The 22,812-nt window shown below is 45.9% G+C and overlaps 1 protein-coding gene across 1 annotated transcript in view; it reads left to right on the top strand.

Moving 5' to 3' along the window:
• Nucleotides 1-22,812, top strand: part of TSHZ1 (teashirt zinc finger homeobox 1) — a 76,195-nt gene that overhangs the window by 44,129 nt on the left and 9,254 nt on the right. The gene's annotated exons all lie outside the window — the stretch shown is intronic.

The following is a 22,812-nucleotide window of genomic DNA, read 5'->3' as shown; positions in this document are numbered from 1 at the left end:
GTGCTTCCTATGAGAAAATGTTTTTAAGGTTATTGGTTGAGGATGTTTAGTAAGTTACTCATCTAGGAAATTGTTCATTTAAAAAACTTGGTCTTACATTGCTTTCAAAGCTCTGTGTTAGCAGGAAAAAAGGGCTGGTATCTATAAGTAAAGGAATGAAAGTCTTTGCTTTTGATTCTGGACAATTTCTGTCTGATTTGGCGTCTCTATTGTAGAAAGAGGAATCCCAGAGCACCCCCAATCCTTGGTCAGACCTATATTCTCCATTCCTTAACTTCAAGGATTCAAACAACACACCTAATTTCAGTTGCTTTCTGCATGTTCCTTTGATCACAAATACTCACCTACCTCCTAACTGAGACACGCTGTTGGCCTCAGTTTCTTTCTCTGTAAAATGATGGAATCGTGAGGACTAAGTAATTTAAGATAGCTGAGGTGCTCAGAACTGGATCTGGCACACAGTGCTGTTGGAAGTGCCGGCTGCTGTCATCATTAATGGGGTCATCTGGAGAAAGCAGTGCACCAGACATTATTATTAGTGCAGGAATAGAGGAGGTGTTCTCTGAGCACGTGGAGGCAGCTTGCCCCTACTCATAGGACCTGCTTGCTCTTTAACACAAATGCAACACAAGGTGTCTGCAGGCTGATCATGGTGTGAGAACACTAGCATGGTGGCCCCTCAGCTGTGCTCCTCCATGATCAAAACTCGAGATGAATTGTTAGGATGAATTGATGGAGTGTGTGTGGTACACACTGACATGGTTCTCTCTGTGAGCCCCGCTCCCCCACTGACACATATTTTGTGTTGAAATAGTATGTCCATGGTGGACTAGCTAGTATCTGATACCCATCGGCACTTCATTCCCTCCAGCTGTAAGGAACATGTGTGTTCTGCACACGTGTAGTGGAGGCTAGGCTAAACTGTGATGTTTGGTATATCAGTGGTATTGAATGCATCTTCAGATTATGATATTTTCAATTTAGGATGGATTTCTCAGGATGTAACCCCATTGTAAGACAAAGAAAGATCTGTATATTCCATCCTATTGTAAAAATGCTGCTAAACTGATTTTATGACCCATTAATGAATTATAGCTATCAGTTAGAAAAACGTTCTGGAGATTCCATTTAGGATTTCCCTTCTTATCTGGGCTCACAGTGAAATTCAGAAAGGATCACTGTGCTAGCAACTCTTAGATGGTGGTGATAATGGTAATGATGATGGTGATGCTGGTGATGATGATGGTCATGATAGTGATAATGGTGATGGTGATGATTGTGATAATAGTGATGATGATGCTGGTAATGATGGTGGTGTTGGTGATGATGGTGGTGATGGTGATAATGGTCATGGTGGTGATAATGATGGTGATGGGTGAAGATGATGGTGATGATGGAGATGATGGTGATGATTGTAATGATGGTGATGGATGAAGATGATGATGGTGGTGATGCTGGTGATGCTCGTGATAATGATTGTCGATAATAGTGATGATGATGGTGGTGATGGTGATAGTAATGATTGTGATAATGGTGGTGGTGATGGGTGAAGATGATGGTGATGGTGATGATGGTGGTGATGGGTGAAGATCATGGCCATGGTGATGATGATGGTCAGGGTGATGATGGTCATGGTGATGGTGGTGATAGTGGTAGTGATGGTGGTGATGGTCATGGTGACAGTAATGATGGTGATGAGGATGATACCAGTGTCAGTGATGATGTTAGTGTCAGCTACTGCTTATCCACATGGTCTTACCTTATTTTTTAAATTCTAAAACAGTACATGCTTATTTTAAGTAATAAAGATCTAAAAAAGAATTTGCATTCATAATAAAAATGGTTAAAAAGTTATTAATTTTTCCCCTTCTCTCCCTTTCTATCTCCCCTCCCACAAAGGTAACCCAGAAAGACAGCCTGGTTCTGTTTTCCTCACCTTTCTCTCTGCTCATACATATGTGTGAAAACATATGTACCACATGTGGGGTTATCTTTATTCTCTGAAAAGTAGAATCATTTTTGTACAGTTTGACTTTCTCACTTAAAAATAAGTCATGATCATCACTCAGAGAGACGTCTTGGTCTATTTTTAGGCTGTATATGTTTCGAGGTATGGCTGCCCCACATTTGTTCAGCTTTTACCTTATTGGTGGATGTTCAGGCTGTTTCTGGTTGTGGACCATCCCAAATCATGCTGCTGGATATTTACATATGACTTGTCCTCCAGTAGGCTATTGGGAGGCCAAAGGGTTTGTGTCATTTGAATTGTCAAATTGCTTTCCAGAAAGGTGTCATTAACATCTATTACTGAGTATGTGATGTCCCAGGCTTTTTGTGAGCCTCTTAGTATACTTGTGCCACTCGGGCCTCACAAAACTCTGTGCTTTGTGGATAGTTTCTTGCTTGTTCATCCTGGTAGAGTCCATGTGTGGAGGAAGGCAAGAGTGCATGCGTGCATGAGCACAGACCTCAGAGGGCTCCTCCTGTGTCCCGGCCCGGCTTCTTAGCCTGTGCTTCTCATGTGTCCTTGGTGTTGCTCATTAGGGTTTGAATTTGCTTCAACCATAAACGTTCCTTATACCTTCTTGACAAGGTAAGGATTTCTTCTGCCCTTGCCTTTTCCCTAGTCGTGGGTCTGCCACTGGCACAGCACTTCCAGCAGTTTGTCGTGCATGAAAACGAGTTGAAGGTGTCCTTCTCACATCCTACTTTTCAGTTCTGCGAAGACAAAGGCTGCCTCTCCATCGCGCATCTCTGCAGTGAATAACCTGCTGCCAAATCACTGCAGCTCAGTAAATGGCTTTAGAATATGCAGAAGAGCGTGAGCAGAATCTCCGTGTCCATGCTGTGGACAGAGTCTTCTCTTCCTGCCGTTTTCTCACGCCCTACTGCTATGGCTACGGTGCCCACCCTCTGTCCTGAGATGGAGAGGCATAGGCCAGCTGCTGACTCTCCCTCGAGAAGGCTTTGCGGAGGAAATAGTAGGGTGGGATTGGCAGCACCCCTGCTTTTGGTGCGAGCTCTTGTGGGTGCTGACCGGTCTTGCCTCAGGGCTGCCATCATTTGGCATTGGCCTGAAACAGTGCACGTCGTTGGATGCCCAGGTACCGCACACCGCACACCAGCCTACAGCTGTAATGCATGCATGTGCCCAGGGAAGCCTTAATTTCCCAAGTTGAAGGGACCCAGGGCAGATGGGCTTCAGGTAACCTCATAGTTTCATACTGACTATCTATCAAATGTAATTGACTAAAATCGCCCAGTCGATTGAAAGTGTGCTTCCTTCTCCCTGTTGCCAATCTCAGCCTGGGTCTGCAGTTTCCTCTCTCTCTCTGACCTCATTTTCCAGCTGTCCTCGAAAGATTCTTTCCTGGAGGTCCTTAGCCGCTGGGTTGCTAAGGTGATGGGTGTTGCAACCCAGTTTATATGAGAATTTGGGGTATAAAGGAGGTAGAGAACTGCATCTGACAGAATGGCTGTGCAGTTAACTAACAAGCCCCACATCTCTGTGGCTTCAGGTACCTGGGATGACTCTCCCATCCAGGCCCCACATCCGACTCTGCATAGGCAGCACGTTGTCCCCAGTCAGGCCCTCAGCTGAGGCACCACCACCACCTAGACCATTGCTGGTCGCGTGGCAGGTGTGTTGGGTGGCATGCACACTAGCTCTACAGACTCCCTGGAAGGGACACAGAATCGCCTCTGCTCGTATTTCCTCAGCCGCCTCTCATCTCAAGGAGGCAGGGGAGGATGGGTCTGCAGTGTGCTTGGAAAAGAGGGACCTGAGTATTGGCCAACAACTTGCCATGGGGTGGAGGGGCTGCCACATAGAAGGCAGGGGAGATAGAACAGGGCAGCAGATTCTACACCTGCAAGGAAGATACTAAGTCTCCTAAGAGATGAGCTGACTAATTCTGCCAAAAGAGAAGTTCCAAAAACACTTTGATTGATGGCAGCATCATTGTAACAAATTTATGGCCTCCTGGGTGAATCCTTTGAAGGACCACAGTCATCTCTCTACAGAAAGATGTTTTATAAAGAATGGTTGGAATATTTGTTGGCTCATACTGGCGTCTTTAATACATGGCCTGACCCCCTGCACCCGTTCCCATAAACCCTGACACAGATAGACATCGGGGATGAGGACACCTCTGCCACCAGCAGGAGGAGCTGCCCCAGCCGACAGGTACTTCCCCACCTCCCCCAGGGCTGGAAGTCCCATTGTGGCTCTCTTCAAGACTTCTGGTTCTTTCCACCTTGTTGAAAACATAATTTCTCATTTCGTAGTTACATAACATATTCACTTCTTAACTGTGACTGATAAGAGGAAATGATAGTGTCCTTCTAATAGCTGCAGCCTTTCAATGCTGTGGGATCTTTGCCTGAAACGAAAAGCCAGACTTATGGGGATTTAAAATCAAATGAGAGTTTGGATATGGGGGATCATATTAGTTTCCATAGAGGGTGATTTTACAGATCGGCTTAATAATTGTGTAATAAATAAGCAAATAAATGGCTACAGCTCACGTGGGATTTGGCCCCCATTTGAACCAGACCCTTGAGGGAAACTGGCTAGTGTCCTCCACAGGAGGGGAAGCTGTGCCTTGCATCACTTCAGGGTACAGCGGGGAGGATATGGTCCCGAGGAGATGGTGGCCTCCAATCCAGTCAAGAGACGCAACACTGGGCCTCTAAAGCTTTCGTGTTTTAGAGAGAACTTGCACTGGGTTCCCAAATCTCCCTGATTTCTCAGAAAGCATTTGTGTGGTTCCTGAAAGTTTATGGGAGATTCTGGTTACCATCTACACTCTCCTTTTGTTGTACTATTAAAAAAAAAAATGGGCAGAGATGATGAAGTCAGGTAAGACTATTGTATAGCATGATATTGAGTCAGATTAAATAAAATGCTTTTGTGTATTCTTTGATCCATTCAGCCAATCTTTATTGAGTCCCTCCTATATGCTAAGCACCATTGCAGGTGTTAAACAAGCTATGGCCCTACATGACATGGCACGATGTAACTTGTAGGGTTACGATAGAAACATAAATTGTCAAATTGCCTCTTGGCTAGGGCCATCTGGTACATCCAGTTGAGCTGGAGAGAGCTGGATTAGGCATTTATCTTGGCCTCGGAATTGACCCTGTTAGAAGAGAGCAAATGCAGCCTTCATATTCTGGTGGAAGCAAGGCCCTTCTCAGTTTCCAAGGGCCACACACTCCACAGCAGCCACGGCTCTGCTTACTCTGCTTTCTCTTGTCATCTCTCCTACCGTGCTCTGCCTTTGGAAGTCCTTTTAGGGCAGCTCAGTGTTTTATTTTTGAGAAGCCCCCCCCCCTTTCCTCCTGGGAAGCAGAATCTCTTCCTTCCTGGAGTGGAAGGCACCGTTCCCTCCACTGCTTCGGCACACCACTGATCCACAGGGGCTCGATCACTTTCTTGCTCATTGTCTGTGCCCTGCGTGTTGCTTCTGCTGGCCCCCAAAAGACTCGAAGAACATTTTCAGGCTGGAATGGGTTTTATTTTTATTTTTATTTTTTTTAAAGATTCCATTTATTCATGAGAGACACAGAGACAGAGGCAGAGACATAGGCAGAGAAAGAAGCAGGCTCCATGTAGGGAGCCCGATGTGGGACCCGATCCCGAGACTCCAGGATCATGCCCTGGGCCGAAGGCAGACACTCAACCTCTGAGCCACCCAGGCGTCCCATGGAATGGGTTTTAAGGATCATCTGTTATACCCCTACCTTTCTCATAGATTAGGAGATGGAGACTTGGGGTAGCTTGTGGATACTGTTCAAGGTTTCCCAGTGATACCAGCTGTAGAAAGAATATGAGAGTTCAGTTTTCTGATTGCCAGTCCAGTGCCTTTTATGTGACACCATGCGACCTCCATAATCAATTCATTTATACTTGAGAAAGCTCCATACTGTTCGGTGTGCAAGTTCATTAAATATCTGAGTAAATATGTACCTTGCAGTCATATCTTAAAAAAAAAAAATGAAGAGCACGAAGTCATTTGTCAGCAATATCATTTATCATTATCATTATCAAAGTAAGATTACTTCCGTGTCACAATCAGATTTGTCTTTTATCACTTTGACTTAAGATGCTTTTCTGAGGGCTAGCAGGTGCTGGGACGGAGAAGGGGAGGGCCCACCATGAATGTTTTCATTCATGTTACTGGCTTTTTCACCCTCAACCCCTGCTGTTCTTTCTTGAACTCTTAGATACACAGTTCTGTTTTGTGTTAAATACCCCATAAATAAGTTATCAATAGTCAATATCTTCTTCTGACACCTTGTTGTGTATTTTACAAGTCCTTTTTCTTGCAAGCAAATGTTAGCATTTCTAACTCTTAATACAATGGAATAAATTGAAATAGGTATTTATCCATTGAGGACATGGTTTGCTGGAGTTATGGGCCAAGAAACAGTAACTGTGTTCAATATGTCTATGATTCTTGTTTGCATCTTGGCAACTAACCACAGAGATTGTGTTTTCTTTTTTTCTTTTTTTTTTTTTTTGTTGGTTGTGGTGTTTGTATCCATTTTCATATAGATACAGTAATTCAGTGTGAAGGAAAATCAGTGTTTTACCGAGCTGATTTGCATATGCATGTCAGATCTAGCTATGCCGTTTTTATGGCATTGAGGAAAACAAAATGACCTTTTACCAAGTTTTTGATTCTGGAAAATTCTGTGTTTTGAGTTTGGAGGGGAGGGGCTGCAGAGGAAAGGGAAGAAGCAATTGTTGATTTATATCGTAATGCCAGCAACAGTCAGGAACCTAAGATGCTTTTCAGCTATAATTGTATCTTTGCTCAAGGCTACTTTAGTTATACTACATTAAATTCCATTGTCAGTCAACTCTAGATTTCAAGGAGCTTATGCTGGGAACTGACCATACAATGGTCACAACCACCCTTTGTGTTTCTTCTCTTGTTGCAAAAATGCCGTGCTATTTTACACACTGATGATACTACATCGTGAGGATACATAATATCACTCATCGATAAGATTATGGTACAGAAATCAGAAATATGTGTCAGAACTGATCTAGCTCGCTATCCTCTTAAAGTCATTGGCTTTCATTGCAATTATTTTTCAAAAAGGAATCGAAAATAAAATGTCATTGTGAATAGCATATATCTGAAACGGATAGTTTACCCTTAACAGGAATAGTAAAATACACTACAGAAGCTTTCAGCTGGCTTCTATCAAAATAATTATCTTAGCAATTATCTCTGCCATTCAGTTAACTTTTACATGCGGATGGTGTTTCTGCGTCTTTGTGTTCATCAGCCTCGCGCTTAGAGTTCTCCCAGGAACTATTATACTGACAGATTCTATTTTATTATTAGTATTATTTTATTTTTCAGTACGGGGGTGGGGAGAAAGAGAAAGGGCTATTTGAAAGGAATTGCACTGGGATAGGTAGGCAGGTAGCATGTGGCTGCCTGCACTGGGGGTGCTCTGGGTAGGGTCTCTAGGGGCGCTGGGACCAGCCAGCCTTGGAAGCAAAGCCTTGCAGAGACGCTGGACCTTAGAAGTCAGTCGGAATCAGTTCACGAGGATGTGCATCCTGAAGCATCTTTTAAAAGCCTTTTATTCCCCAACTGTCCTCACAGTCCACTTTTTTGGCGTTTTTTGAAATTGAGGGGCAGCTGTTCTCAGCCACAGACTCTTCCATTCAATCACACTGCAGTTAAAGATGGATGGGCCCAGCAGAGTCAATGTCTACTTGCTCTTCTTCCTTACTTTTTCTGGAGATTTGAGCCCATAAGAGGTGTTATGAAAAGCGGTTTTGTTTGCTTAAGTGAACACATTAAATTGCTTCTGTTTTAAAACATTTTTCATTTAACAGAGCAGTTTTCAGACTGTGATCCCATTTGTACAAACCTTGGACTATGGTTGGAAAAAGGTTTGGAAAGAAGCCTGCTTTGACCTCTACCTCCTTCCTGCGACATCTGTGATTTTTAAGGCAGAATTGTTTTGAAAGAGAAATGTATCTCTCAGTGGGGTAACTTTCTGGCAGTTCACTCACCGCTGAGGTGGGACCCCTTTGGCTCGTCTTGCGTGTGTACTTGAGTGAGTAGAAACACTTTAAGAAAAGTAAACTCCATGCTTTCCTACTGTCATATTTGATTTGAGCTGTGCTCTGATGGTTGTTTGAAGCTAGCATGAAATGCAGTGCCTGCCTGACCCATTTTTGCAGCCCATTATCATAATTTCACTGTCGTATGGCCACTGAGTTAATGTACTTACAAATGACAGAGAAAGTGTGTTACATGACCTTAGGGTTTTCAAAAATTAAATGACGTGGTAGGTCGTATTTCAAAGAATAGCTAAGGAGAATGGTTTTCTTTCCTGCATAAAGTGTCACTACGCATAGCAACAGGATATTGTATTTCTTTTTTATTACACAAAAATGTGAAGCTTTTAAACTCCTAGATTCCCCACATAAAATTTAATATTGGGGTAGGGAATGAAATATCCAGTGGATAAATCTGCTTCCCACCCCACCCCCAACCCACCCATCTCATCCCCTCTTCCTCTCTGGAGAAAGTGCCTTCAAAACTTAGAGATGTAGAAATACTTCAAAATTCTTGTCTGATGATGAATTTCGTATTTCCTACCCTACACAAAGCCGTGAATTCCCAACCCGAAGGGCAGTGGAGTACTTAAACATTTACTAAAGTATGCTTTGTTAGGGTGCCTAACTGTGGCTTATTGTTTTTTTTTTTCTTATGTGCTTTAGGAATTACTTTTCATTTTTGAAAGTGTTGTATTTTTTTTTAATAGATTTCCATCTTTTCAGTTTGAGGTTAAATGAGATCTTGAGGAACTTTTAATCAAAGCATGTGATACTGGTGTTTTATCCGTGCACAGAGCCCTGTGCCGCCCACACTCTGTGGTGTCCTGAACTCACAGGGCAGAGCATGCCCCCCGCTATGTGTGATTGATGCTGTCCATCGCAGAAGGGGTGGCAAGGGGATGATCGGCATGATCCATACTCAGGGCATTAGGAGATGTCGGACAGACCACAAACGTGCAATCCCGTGGTAGGGCCTCACCCTGTCCTCAATTAACTGTGAGGGTCAAGTCTCTCCTCTGTTCTAGAATTCTCTTTCCAAGTAAGACTAGCATATGCCAAGCGGTAGCTCTTTGAAGGAGCCCTCGGGACTTGAAAAGCCATCGACTGACTTAGAGATCATACACAACTGGGCCTCCATGCAACAGTCAGGATTTAAGAGTCCTTTTGCAAGCCGTTCACGTGAGCCAGACATGGGGCCTGTGTAACAAGGAGGCAGCTTTGTGGTGTCGAGCTGCAGACCCACCTTCACTGGGATTTTAGTGAACAGAGACCTAATTCGTCTGTGGAAAGAATAGTAATTATCACTGTCCTCCAGGAGAACACTGAATGATAGGAGAAACAAGTCTCAGGCTTATATTCTGTTGAAACATAAGGATGTCCTTTGAAAGCCAAAAAGTGGGACGAAAATTGCGCAGTTTAGATTTTCTTTTGGCTCCTATCTGCAGACTGCAATTGATGGCACTTGAGTCAAGAAGTATAGTCGCGGGCGCCTATCGATCACCTGCAGGACTTGTGCCCTGAGTCTGGGAAGGACTGCTGCGTGTCTGCTCAGTGCAATGTGGAGCCTTACAAATGTCAGATCTGGTTAAGCCCCTGGCAGTGTTGACATAAAGAATATTATTTAAAGTTACTAAAATTTGATGAAGCTTCTAAATTTAATCTGCACTGCATTGTGCACTAGAATTAAATTGCAGGGGAAAAAGATGTGGTTGCAATGTGTGTTCCAAAATGACTTGTCATAATTAATTTTTGTTTTTAACCAAACAAATTAGAACACTTACAAATTTTTCTGATGTAGCCAGAAAGTTTTTATTTTTGGTGTGGATTTGGCGGCTCTGAAAATTGCTTCATTCCCTTGACTTCAGTGGACACAAATTGCATGGTTCTTTTTTTTTTTTCTTAAAATGGATGTACACCATGAATACAGAAATATTAAGATGTTTTCTCTGGGAGGAGACCTCGTTTTACATTGCGGTTCTGCCCACAGCCCTCCACAGGCCCATCCGGAGCTGCCTTCTCCTCGTCTTGAATAAATGATGTCAACAGAAGATGCAAGTTCATGCCACATTTCAGACACATGGGATGGGCAGAGGGACAAGGAGCCTTGGCCTCAGGCCCACCCCGCAGGGGCCAGGCTGACTTTGGAGGTGCAGGTGGAGCACCAGGCAGAGGTAGGAGGGCTGCTCTGGCTTCCAGAATGCAGACAATGGCAGGGCTTCGGTGTGGGCCCTGCAGCCCAGATGGGCTCAGGCTTCCTGTGTCTGCATTAGGGGGAAGGCTGCAGGCGGGAGAAGAGAGAGGAATGAAGGAGGAGCGAGGCACCTCCCCTGAGGGCACACTAGCACACGCGGGGGAGTGTAGCCCCCTTAGGGATGCTATTGCCCCTTAGTAGGGAGAGGAAGCTGGGCAAAGACATGTTGCAAGTGGGCACTCACTTCCTAAAGGTGGCCTCTTGTATGCATACTCAGTTCTGACGTGGGCTGGAGCAGAAGAAAGATGGGGAACATTTTTGCACATGTGGAAATGCATAAAATTGGGCATTCTGCAACAATAACAGCGCCACATCCTGCGTGACATTGTCCCTCGCCTTACAGACCCAGGGGAGGCTGGGCTACACCTTCCGGCTGTAACTTCCAGATGAATCTCAGGGACAAGGTTAGAACCCCTCCCCCCAGTGCGGGTTTCCTTAAGGAGCAGTGGGGATGAAGGGGCTTATTAGTACCATAAATCGCCTCTCCTGCCAGTCAAACATGGAGCAATGCACGACATGATACTGGCCATTTCAGTGCTGGAATATAAATCACTGAAGATTAAATTATTAGATAATTTGGAAACTTAACAGTTTGCATTTTGCACTTCCAATTGTTTTGCTGACTTGCACTTTTCTTGGCTGTCCGGGATTTTATTAACCGTCTTTAAGACATCTATCACCTCCTTCCTCTTCATTTTCCAATGGGCAAATTTTCCCAGGAAGGAGAGTTGTTGCAGTGGTGATGCCTTGCAGTCGCTGCTCCAAAAAGATTGCTGTATTTTCATTGACATGCAGTGCATTACCATAATTGGCTTTTCTACATGATAGGAGAGAGGAAATAATAATGTCATTTTATTTACAGCCAGAGTGTCGCTTTATGAGACTTCTCCAAGTTTCTGCCATGCTGTGTAGGTCAAATGACATCTTTTGATCTGTTCTGTCCAAAGACATCAAAGCTGAGTGGCATGTAATGGAGACCTAGTGACAAACCAAATCTAGAAAAGAAATAAGACTGCCAGTTTCCCATTAAACAGCCTGCTAAACAGCACAGCTTCCCCGTGTCGGCTGCGAAACCACTCTGACCACCTAAATCAGGAGAATGAAAGGAAGCTGAATTGGACATTAGTACTGCAAATGACTGCAGTGATTGTCACGACCGCCCTCCCCCCGAGCCCCCTCCCCACCCAAAAATCAGCAAGCAAACCATGCGAGTCACAGTGGGGCTGCTCTGCGCCCATTCGTTTCTCTCCTGCCACTTGCTGGTTTTCTGATCTGGTTTATTTAGGTTTGACATCAGCCAAATGGTGTAGCAGGACATCTCTGACAGATATTCTTACTGATTTAACGGGAGGCACCACTCAGGAAAGATGGATCTTCTGAGACAGGATTTCGGAGCGCTGCTTTGCCCCTTTCCCACCCGTTCTCTTTTCCTTTATGATCCCTGGTTTAGAGTGTTGCTCCCATGCACAGCCGAATCCGTTAGGGCCGCCGGAACTTTTGAGGAAGTGTGAGTGACGCAGGGGGAGGCCCGGTGTCTACTGCCACACACGGCGGGGGTACCGGCTTTGTGTTTTTGCAGGACTTTTAAACAGGCATTTTATACAAGAGGTTGAGAAACGAGGTGGTTTCTGGATCCAAACAGTGAGGTTCACCATCCCAAGTGATGGGGCTGCCTGGAAATTTATGCCATTTGTATGAACAGAGCAGCATCCTCACTGCATCCCTCTGCATCCCCTGGATTTGGGTTAAACACAGTGTCTGCTCCTTCTTAATTGCTCACCCCAGCTGGTCACTATCGCACAGAGGTTTGCACCAGGCTCCATGTGAGCTGCCAGAAGCCCAGGTCTGCCAGGATGCGGTCACAGGCTCAAGGAGACCCGGCCCAGCAGGAGGGCAGCTCACTAGGCCTGGGATGACCTGTGCCCAGATGGGAGGGTCCGACAGGGCTGGCAGGCGGCCACACAGAACCCATTCTGCAGTGTAGGGAGGCCCTGGGGTGGGCGGGGAGGACACTTGCTGGAAGGAGCCTGGGTGGGCGTGGTTGGAAACAGATTTTTTTTTTTATTCTCCCCCTTTATTGATAATGGTAAAATGCACACAGCGTGTGACTTACCACCTTTGTTCAGTGGCGTCTACACTGTTGTGCAACCACCTCAACCATCCATCTCCAGAATGTTTGCACCTTCTCAAACTGAAACCGTTCCCCAGCGAACACTAAGCCTCCCGGCTCTCCCCTCTCCCCAGCCCCTGGCTGCCCGTGCTGCTTCCTGCCTCTGTGATGAGCCTGGGTCAGCTGGAGACGGGTCCCGGTGGGGCTCTGCGGCCGTCCCGCGGGTGGCAGGCCCCGGGACGGCTGTGCCCTTAGCCTGTCATGGCTGATGCAGATGAACACAACTTCCAGGCAGAGCTGCCCAGGAGCCGTTTTGCTGACCTTCATGTAGATAAAGATCTGATTTTACAAACAGCATATTCTGAAGACAGGATTCATTTTAAACTCATGCCACTTACAGTTCCCGATAGAAACGGTTCCGTGTGCGGTAGGATGGGCGCGTGTCGGAGCCTCGCCCTGACACCAGCTGCCCGTAGCCTGCTGCCTATGCACTCTGGGGCAGCTCATGGAACCCCTGTGCCTCAGTGTCCCCACGCGCAAGTGGATCATAATAGTGGGCTTTCTACTTACTTTCCTAGAGAGCCTAACACAGTTAATAAATGCAGAGCACTTAAGATAGTGTCTGGTCTGGAGAAAGGGTTCAACAAATACTACCTGTTATTAGTCAAGAATATTTTAATCCAAAGCATATTGCTGGTTGAGCAGATATTCCCTGGGTTTGTAATGTTTACCCAAGAACGAGCAAGTTATTTCTTTCAAAATCCGAGTATATTATGAATCCTCCCAAATAAATGCATTTCTAGCGTGCTGAAAAAAGTCATCCTCTCAATCTAGGTGGATCATCATCTCAGAATACATTTTATTCCTGTTTGGGACCAGATTTTAGTGTTTTCATAGAAAAATGCTTCTGGTGATCACGGTGGGCTCTCACCCCTTCTGCAGAGAACATGTTCACGTGAGCGTACCTTTTTCTTTTCAGGCTACCATCGTGGGTGTTTGAGCACTGGTGGCGGTCAACACCTTTTTTTTGGCATTGCTAATTTCTGCTGTCTAATCCCCTCCCGTAGGGTTGTTAAGATGTGATGTGCTTTCTTTCTCCCTCTGAATATTCTCATTCCCTTTTCTTGGCTTAATGATTTTAACGTACGCAGCATTTCTTTCCAAGTGGTTTTGTCCCCAGAACCAATGGAGACAGAGAGGGAGAGAGAAACCCGGCAATGATGAAGTTGGGAGTTGAGTTTCCTTTAGCTGCTCTTAGTGAGAAAGGCTGTTCCTGTGGGAACAGTTGGAAGAGAATTTGTTTTGTCTTTTATGCTCCACCAATGAATCTTTTATTTTAAAACCTTTGCCTAGAAATTGTCAAAACTTGCACATTCTCCAGGAATCCTACCTGCAGCCACGGCACCTAGGGATGGGGCCACTGAGTAGACTCAAGACGCTACACTTGGCCTTCACAAGAGACCAGAGAGCAAATGGCCTTAGACTGAGTAGCAATTGCTGCTTTTGTCCAATTTCTGAAAGGGAAAAGTAATAACTAGTTTAAGGGCCCTGAGTCCCATCCCCTCCCCCCCCAATTATGTGGGGCATCCTTCCAGCCTCTGCTTCGGATCTCAGGGAGAAACAATGCAAAGGATGCGCCAGGCTCATACCTAGATGGGGACTCCAGAGCCTCTTCCATCTTTTTAGCCAGGAGACTGTGTCTCCAGCTCCGCTTAAGGATGCAATCTCCAGCTCCGCTTAAGGATGCAAATGAAGAGTGAAATCCATGCACCTGCTGAATTCACTTCTCCGGGTGCCCCAGGCATCCCGGGCCTGCAGTGTGCCTGCGCCCCATCCCTGGTGTGCTCAATAATGCAGCAGGATTTTGCTCCACCAAAGTGTCACCTGTCTAGGTGAGTTGTGCCACTGTCTATGTGAAGTGACAGCCATCTTTGAGTACCAGCGTCTTTAACTGACTTCTCTTTCATCATTCACGTTGGAAAGGTAACATTTTCGACAAGGTTGTTTCCTCTCCCCATCCTGTTTCTCCCCATCTCCTCCCTCTCCTGTACCCCTCCCCACTCTCTGAGTGCACCTGATCAAAACATCATCCCTGACAAAGGTTTGCCTTTTCCAAATTAAATGAGCCCAACTAGCCTGGGAATTTTCATGAAGAAAGCAAGTGCAATGCTGATGTGCAAAGTTAATGAATCTGGTAACCGAACATTATTGGGCCTGGATGAGATGATCTAGCCCCGTTCATCTCCTCACACTGACTGTAAAGAATGTATGAAAGTCAGTTCTGTGGCGTGATTCTAACATCGGTCCTGCCCCATCATGGCAATTTGTATAAGTAATGGAAACAGGTTAAATACTTCCATTCCGATGTTGCCAGCAGGGATGAAAATGAACATTTCAGTGGAATCGTCTCAACAGGGCAGAGCGGGGAGGGGCCTGCATTGAATCATCGCCATGCCTTTGGTGGTGGAGCCCTAATGAGATTGCCCCACGTGTGCACACGTGTAGGTCAGCTGCGAGAAGAAGGCGGCCCAGGGTCGTTGGAGATTAGCACTCGGGCAGGGGGCACTGCGGCCCCCATGCACACGCTGCTAACCGCACGCTGTCCCTTCTGAGGGGGCACGCGGGGCTCTTCTCTCCCTCTGCTGGGTGGCCCACAAGGGCTATCTTCGGCTGGCGAAACCCAAGGGTGGTCTCTCAATGCCTCTAGAACCTGGTCTCGAAAGCTCAAAGGCAGGGAGGAGAACCCATGTTTTCCTCACTTCCCTGTAATTATAAAGGGTCAGCTTCTGAGATTTTTTTTTCTTTGCCTAAATAGTCACTTTACATCCTCAGTTGCCTATGCGGAGATGAGCCATTTTATTTGAATAGTTGCTGTTTCCTATTTAAAAAAAAATTGAAACTGGTTCGTTTTTCACTGTGTTCTAACGTTACCTTATGTCTAGGGAACATATCACAGCGTCCAGCAAGAGACACACTCAGTTATGCCGGGTGTCCCATAATGTCCTTGTCAGTTCAGGTAGGCAGATGTGGATTATTCAATATGTTTTCATAGTAAAATGCTGAACGCATGCACTGTATTATCCAGGATCATTGCTGTCCTCCCCGAACTAGACAATGTTACTTAAAATCCAAGTGTATAGAACATGGCAACATTGAGTCAGCTAGCCTGTTGTGGGAAAGGCCAATATTGGGTGATTCCAGATAGCTAGATTGGGGGTCAGGGCAAAATGGAGCATCTTTTATTGGAAGGACACATCTTTCACTTTATATTAGGATATTTTGTTATATTTTGTTTTCAGGTGGGGCCAGATGTGGTGGGGTGCTTGTTACCTTGTGTGAATGGGGATTTTCAGTAACCTGCTGGATTTTGAGGCACAGATTTAAAGCTGACTTTTAGAAAGAAGGTCCTGTTCCGGGGAAGGCCTTTCTGTCACTGTTGCTTCAGCCCTTCGGGCAAGGCACCCACTCTCCTGTTCGTCTATGTGAGAAACAAGGATAGCGAGCAGTCACATTCCTCCTGCGCGATAGGAAACAGGGCAGTGCAGGAGAACCCCTTTCTGTCGTGCGTAATTGGGGTGGAGATTAAGACGCAGGCTAGGGGATTGGAACCTAATTGCTCAGAGCCGGTGTTATTAAGACTCGAGGGAATTTGGAACTTTTCTGCATTTAGCCATTAAAAAAACAAATACAGCTGTCACTTCTCACCATTCTTAAAATGACTGTTGAATAGAGCAAATCTTGTTTTCTTGAAAGAAACAAAGATGTTTTTAAAAATGTTGGGCTGCAATTTGAGAAATATAATTTTTATCTAATTTGCCAAAGATAAGATGTTTGTGCCTCGTTGTATAATTACAATTTGAGATGAAAATATTTTTTTTCAGACAATATGTGTATATTTACATTGTAAAGCAGCAGGGCACACGTTGTTGGTGTCAGATGAAACTCTAACAGGGACCATATACATTGCCTTATGTCCACTTGCATTAGAATGCACAGAATTTCATGTTGCTTAAGATGACAGCACATCTTTAGGGACACATTGGCATCCAGAAGGCACATTTTATGACAAAAAATATTAACAAGATTTAAATTTTTTTTTTTTGAAAAAGTGAAATCTAGCCATATGATCTGGTTGTTTTGTTCCCATTTTGGGAATGATAAAGTCTATGTATTTTCCATTTTTTATTCATTCACACATGCACATGTGTACATGCATGCACACACACATTCACATGCACACACGCACACACGCACACACGCACATGTTCACACGCACAGACACACTCACATGTCCACACACGCATGTGTGTACACACATGTACATGGTCATGCATGCATGCACACACATGCACATGTTCACGTGCACACATGCACAGGTGCACACATCACACATGCACGCACCCACACGCATTCACATGCACACATGCACACACCCACACACATTCACATGCACACATGCATGCACCCACCCACATTCACATGCACACATGCATGCACCCATACACAATCACATGCACACATGCATACACACACACTCACAAATGCACACACACGCACGAAGCTGGCAGCCCCTTCCCTCCTGCATCACGGGTGCTGGTATGTGCTTATTCCGATGTACTGTACGGCTGTGAGGCGTGTTCTCCTGCTGAGAGCAGGACACACTGCGTGTGCTCCGAGTGTCACACTCCACACCGCGTGCTAGGCTCCAGAAGGGCGGGGGGATGATGGCAAAGCTGTTTTGACACAAAAAAAGTGGCAGAAGATGATTTGGAGTCTTTGTTTTATTTGATGGGGAGAAATGTCATTTATTTCTATAAGTCATTGTAAAAGGAGGATTTTATACAACAGCTACCATTTCCAAGCTTACTCATTCATCAGATTTCCACGAGGGGGGTGGTGAGGGTGGAGGGGGGCTGGCGGCGCCGAGTCGGGGGTGAGTGGAGCACACGCAACGGCGTGGAGCTGATTCTGTTTTCTGTGAAACAGTGAGCTGCTCTCATAAAAATCTCCTCAGCTAAGAAATTATATTCATTCACCTTGTGAAGTATATCATTCTCACAGTTTCATCACTAGAAAGAAAACAAATACTGTATTTTGGTACATTTGTACCCATATGGATTTTTTAGAAAGTTGTAGCTTGTAGTAAAAACAAAAGATCATCACAAATAATTGCCTAAACTCAGAAGTTTTTGAGTCAGTGTCTCTCTGCCTCTGCCTGGGTAAAAATTTTTTAAAAGGCATCTAGAAAAGCAATTATGAGAATTTACTGATAGTAATAGATATAAACCCCTTTACTATGACTAGAGACTGATACATTTGGTCATGGTGGCACGGATGTCCCTGTGGTTTGAGCACCATCGTTACTCATGGTTTCCAGGAAGTTGGGGGTTGTGTGACCTCATATGAAGCTGCCAGTCAATGTAGAGATCCTTATGTGGGATACTGGAGCTCATGGTGTGTCCCACTAGTGCACAATTTCTCTCTGGCCCCCATGTACTTAAGGACAAAAAGTCTCCTGACTCTTGTTGGAGTCAGCCCATCATCCACACCTGCAAGTCTACGTGTCTCTCTGCACCTGTTCCCCAGAAGTTGAAGTTCCCATTTCTCCTCTTCCATCCTGTGTATTTTGAGAATTAGACACTGGATTTGAAAGTGGGGACATGCTTCAGAGATGTGATCCTTGGGTGGGGTTCAGAGCCATAAAACCCTTTCTCCATCCTGGCTCACTTGTGTGTTCCGATGGCCTTGCTCCAGGAGGTTGTTTGCGGGGGTTCACTTCATGACAAGAAACCTGGTTGAGGAACCACAGGGGTGCACCACGTGCAGTGCTGCGGGGTGAGTAACCAGATGGGGAGATGTTTGCTACTGGTTCTTTGTCATGGCTCTTGCATAGGGTGGATGGTGTGGGAATGAATAGGACTTGAGCTGGTGTCACTGTCACCCATTTGAAGAGATATTTCAGGCATACGTCTCACCTCCTGATTTCCAAATATTGTCCATCGAAATGAACCTGACCCTCTCTGATGTACATCCTTTCCGGTGTCGATGGTCAGGGATAGCAGGTTGGAACCCGGTGTTTTGGGGCCGGTTTGCTGACATTGGGTGTGTAGGCCCAGACTAGTCCGGCTGCCAGACAGCGCTGCCGTCCTTCCTCGGTGTGGAGGCGGGGACCGAGAACGTGACATCCCTATGCTTGGCATTGGGCATGCACCTGTTGGCGATTGCTAGCTTTTTAATTTGTGGAACAAGAGAACATTTGTACAGTCTACCAACCTACTGTTCAGTGGCCGTAAAATCCCCATGTGTTTTCTCAGGTCCGGAGAAGAATTATTGACTCCTTGCTCTTCTCTATTTTTAAGATCTAATTTTGCGGGGTTCTCATACGCTTTTCCTCTATTTCTTCATGACATCACAGAAAATCAGTGAAAGTTTGTAGTCTCTTTAATCAGGTTTAAGCTTTAATTCGTGCTGTCTCACTGGTTTGGTTGCATTACTAGAACGGGCATATAAGGCTAATACCTGGTGTGCTCATTGAGAGAAGCCTCAAAAGGGGGTCTCTTCTTCTTCATTTAACTCGACACTGAATTCTGGGGCAGTGAGGAAAAGAAGAAATTACAGTTAAGGAAGTTACCTGTGGATTCCTAATTAAAATTAGGGATGGGTAAAAGTTATAGGCCATTCTGTTTACAGACTCTGCTGTTCTTAAACATGGCTTCTATTGGGTTTTCAGTGAAGAAATGATTCCAGTATAAATCAGGTGGTGTAGCAGACCAGTACATTAGTGATTGGTACCAGGCAATTAAAATCTGCCGAAGCGATAGAAAAATTTTTGCTACTATCACACGAGAGCAGAAGTGGCCTTTCAGCTTTGCTTGGCAGAGTGTCAACCTTCCTGCAAAAAATCAGAACTTATGTTCGTAAATTAACATATATCCTGCTTGTATTTTAATGTCCTTTTCAGAGTAGGAAGGAATGAGCTCTGTACCTATATCTGCTTTCTCTGCATTTTTTATTTCCCAATATATTCTAACTTTCATCAAAACCACCTGCTCTCTTTGTAACAGAGGTGAAGTAACTTTACAAGTGATCAATTATAAATTTGGAAGAAAGTGTGTTTTTGCAAGATTCTACAATGAATTGCAGCTGTACATTTATCACTTAGGTGTGTGTAAGACCCTTTTGTGAATTGGCCCCTTGGAGTAAATGTATTTTGATATAATGGCCATCTGTTCATGGATATCACATTTGCCGGTCTAAAACCTAGTTTGATGTAGATAAACATGTAATTTGGTATGATTGTATAGTTTCACCAGGTGGCAATACGATAGCAAAGTTCGGTATTTACTGTAAGCCAGTAACCAAGCAGGGACGAGACCTGTGTTTGATGTTTGTCACTGTTAAATATCCATTTTCCTTCTTCACAGCCAACTCTCAATTATGCGTGCTAATGAGGAAAAGAGCTTGGATAAACAAAGTTTCCCAGCCTGATTCTTGTCATTTATTTCCACTGCCTCCCGCGTCAGGCCTCAGGAGGAGCTGCTAACCAGGAATCCCGGGTCTGCTCCTTGCCAGTTCCCACCCACCTTCTGTGCTTGGTTCCCTGGTGGAAGGTATAGTAAAATCAGGGAAAACTGCCGAAGGCCACACAGAGGGGCCTGGGTGATGCAGAAGTAAAAGAACTAACTTCCCAAATGATTCTCTCCTCTGAATTTTAAGTCTGGTTGTTTAGTGCACGATCTACCCGGCGCTAAAGGCCAGAAATGGGCTGGCTCTCATTGGGACAAATGTTCCATATGTTGTTCCGATTGCTCAGAGGTGAGCAGAAACTTGCAAGGCATGAGGGGAGGCAGGGGACCCTCTGACAGTTTAAGGGGATGGCCCCTCTGTGTGCACCGCCCAGTTTTCATCTGCAGGGCCTGAGGAGAAGGCAGAGGGGCCGGCAAGCATGGACTGGGGCTTGATAGTGACACGGCCATTTCCATGAGCACTCCCTAGAACCACCCCCTGCCTCAAAAACACCAGTAATTGTCATGAATCCACTCTGGGGAGACTGAGGCCCCGATAGGTGGGTGAGTGTGTGTGGGGGCCACACTGTCCATAGGTGACCGGGCTGGAGCTCCTGCCTGCGGGTCTCATCAGTCTGCCAGGCTGTCCCTTCCATATGTCTGTCCTCATGTCATGAAAATGATGGGTGTCTGTTCTTCAAGAGGGAACCACAGCAGTGGCCTCATTAGCCTGGACCATCTAGAGATAAGCAGGTGAAAGGTCACCCTCCCCCACCAGGTTCAGCCTGCCTGAGTCACCCCTTCCTTCCATCCCCCCTGCCCGTGCCCAGCGTTACTCTGTGCACCTGCCATGTGGGGCAGACATGGCTCTGGGGGCCTTGTCTTGAACAGTTGGTTTTCCCATTACTTCTAATACAGATATGATGAAAGCAAAGGCCCCCTTCCCTGCCTGAGTCTTGCTGAAGCCCGGTGTCCTGTTGGTCTTTCAGGTGCCACAGGGTGGGGATGGTGTAAGCATTTCCATCTTTAGCACTGCCCTGTCCTACAGGATCCAGTCTCTTCATCCTCCCCAGGCCCAAACTCTTACATTGAAACTCAGTAGGTTCTAGAGCCTTCTGAGGGCTCTGACCCTGGGATGTGAGTGTCCTTGGTCTGAGCCCAGATTTGGAAGGCAGGAGCCACTGGGGGAGGCCTGCAAGGAGTTCAAGCATTGTTTTGAAAGGGCCAGATCTGTAAGCAAGGCAGAGAGGGTCAGAGCCCAGCCCTGACCCTGGGGAGGGGGCTCCGGAAGGTCCATCCATCAGCTGCCCAGCAGTTAGGTGAAGAAGAAGGCAGATTAGGGGGCAAGTGCTGGGTGGGTGCTCGCCGTTGGTGGGCATACAGGAGGTGCTGTTTCAGGAGTTTTATTATGTTCATTGTCGTCATTAGTGCTGGGGCCTTGGAGCCAAGTCAGTCCTTGAAGAGTCTCGGGATGGAGGTCACAGGGGTCAGGGAGGCTGGCTTGTTCGCTTACAGTATCAACCTGGACATTCTTTGAGCTCCCCCACACCTTTGTCTCTGTGGAAGTTGAATCGCTTGCACCTGTTACTGGCTGTGGCCATCCCATCTCCTGTCCTCGTGTGACCGTGAACACCCCAACTGCACTGCGGCTGGTGGGCCGGTGGAATGGGCCACTGGGATGCAGATCACTTGCTTGCATGGACATGCTGTCTTCAGAAGCTAGTTTTACCTGCCCATCTCGTCCTAGGAGGGAGCAGAAGGGTATCGCGGTGTGGGCGCAGGGCAGGCGGCCCCCTGCTGCCTCTCTGGGTCCAGGCTTCCTCCGGCCCCTTGCATGTGAGCATTGAAATGTGAACTCAGTCACAGGTAGGTCAGTGGGCTGAAACAGCGTGGGAGAGAGCAAGATAGCGGGGGTAGACCAGCTTGCCAGGGCCGACAGACCGGAAGACTGTAGTGAAAGTGTAAACCCAAGGTTCTAGGACAGGAACGTTCTAGAAGGCTGAAGAGGTGCAGTGTGATGATGGTTGAGCTGGTGGGCTGAGGGCCACTGGAGAGGCCCTGTCACCTGCGCTCGTCCCGGTAGGGTGGACGGGGGACCCGCTGGGGGACCCTCTTACCAGAACCCACATATAGCGGTACTCCTCATTGTTCTAGCCCCCCTTTATTTATTTTTTATTTTTTTATTTTTAAAGATTGTATTTATTTATTCATGAGAGACAGAGAGAGAGAGAGAGAGAGAGAGAGAAGCAGAGACACAGGCAGAGGGAGAAGCGGGCTCCCTGTGAGGACTCCCATACGGGACTTGATCCCAGGACCCTGGGGTCATGACCTGAGCCAAAGGCAGATGCTCAACTGCTGAGCCTCCCAGGCATCCCCTATTCTTCTTCTTCTTTCTTCTTTCTTCTTTCTTCTTCACATTTTTTTGAGAAATAACGATTAACAAAGCCCTCTGCATGTTTCTGCCCTGGGCTGAGCCCTGCCCTTTCCAGGCCCCCTGCTCCCAGGTCCCTCTCACTGCTAGGTGCTCACTGCAGGTTTGCCGAGCAGTATGAGGTAGCTCATCCTTGTTTGTTGAGCTGAAGACCCTGGAGAAGATTTTGAAGATAGAGATATTGATCAAGGGCCACATCGTTCAACGTAACCCATAGATACTTATTATCTAGGAAAAAAAAAAAAACACTATTTTTTTAACAGAATTTTCCCCGTGTACCATGTATACAGTTTCGTCTTTTCTTTCCTCACTTAAAGAATGTCCCCATGCCACTAAAGATACTTTTTCATGTTTGAATAATAGTCCACCATCAGAATAACCTATGAAGTCACTTAATTATATTGTATTGTAGAAGACTTA

This window comes from Canis aureus, chromosome 1, assembly GCF_053574225.1.
Source record: "Canis aureus isolate CA01 chromosome 1, VMU_Caureus_v.1.0, whole genome shotgun sequence".
Lineage (NCBI taxonomy): Eukaryota > Metazoa > Chordata > Mammalia > Carnivora > Canidae > Canis > Canis aureus.
The sequence above is the reverse complement of the archived record's forward strand: the minus strand, read 5'-3'. Positions and strand labels throughout refer to the sequence as shown.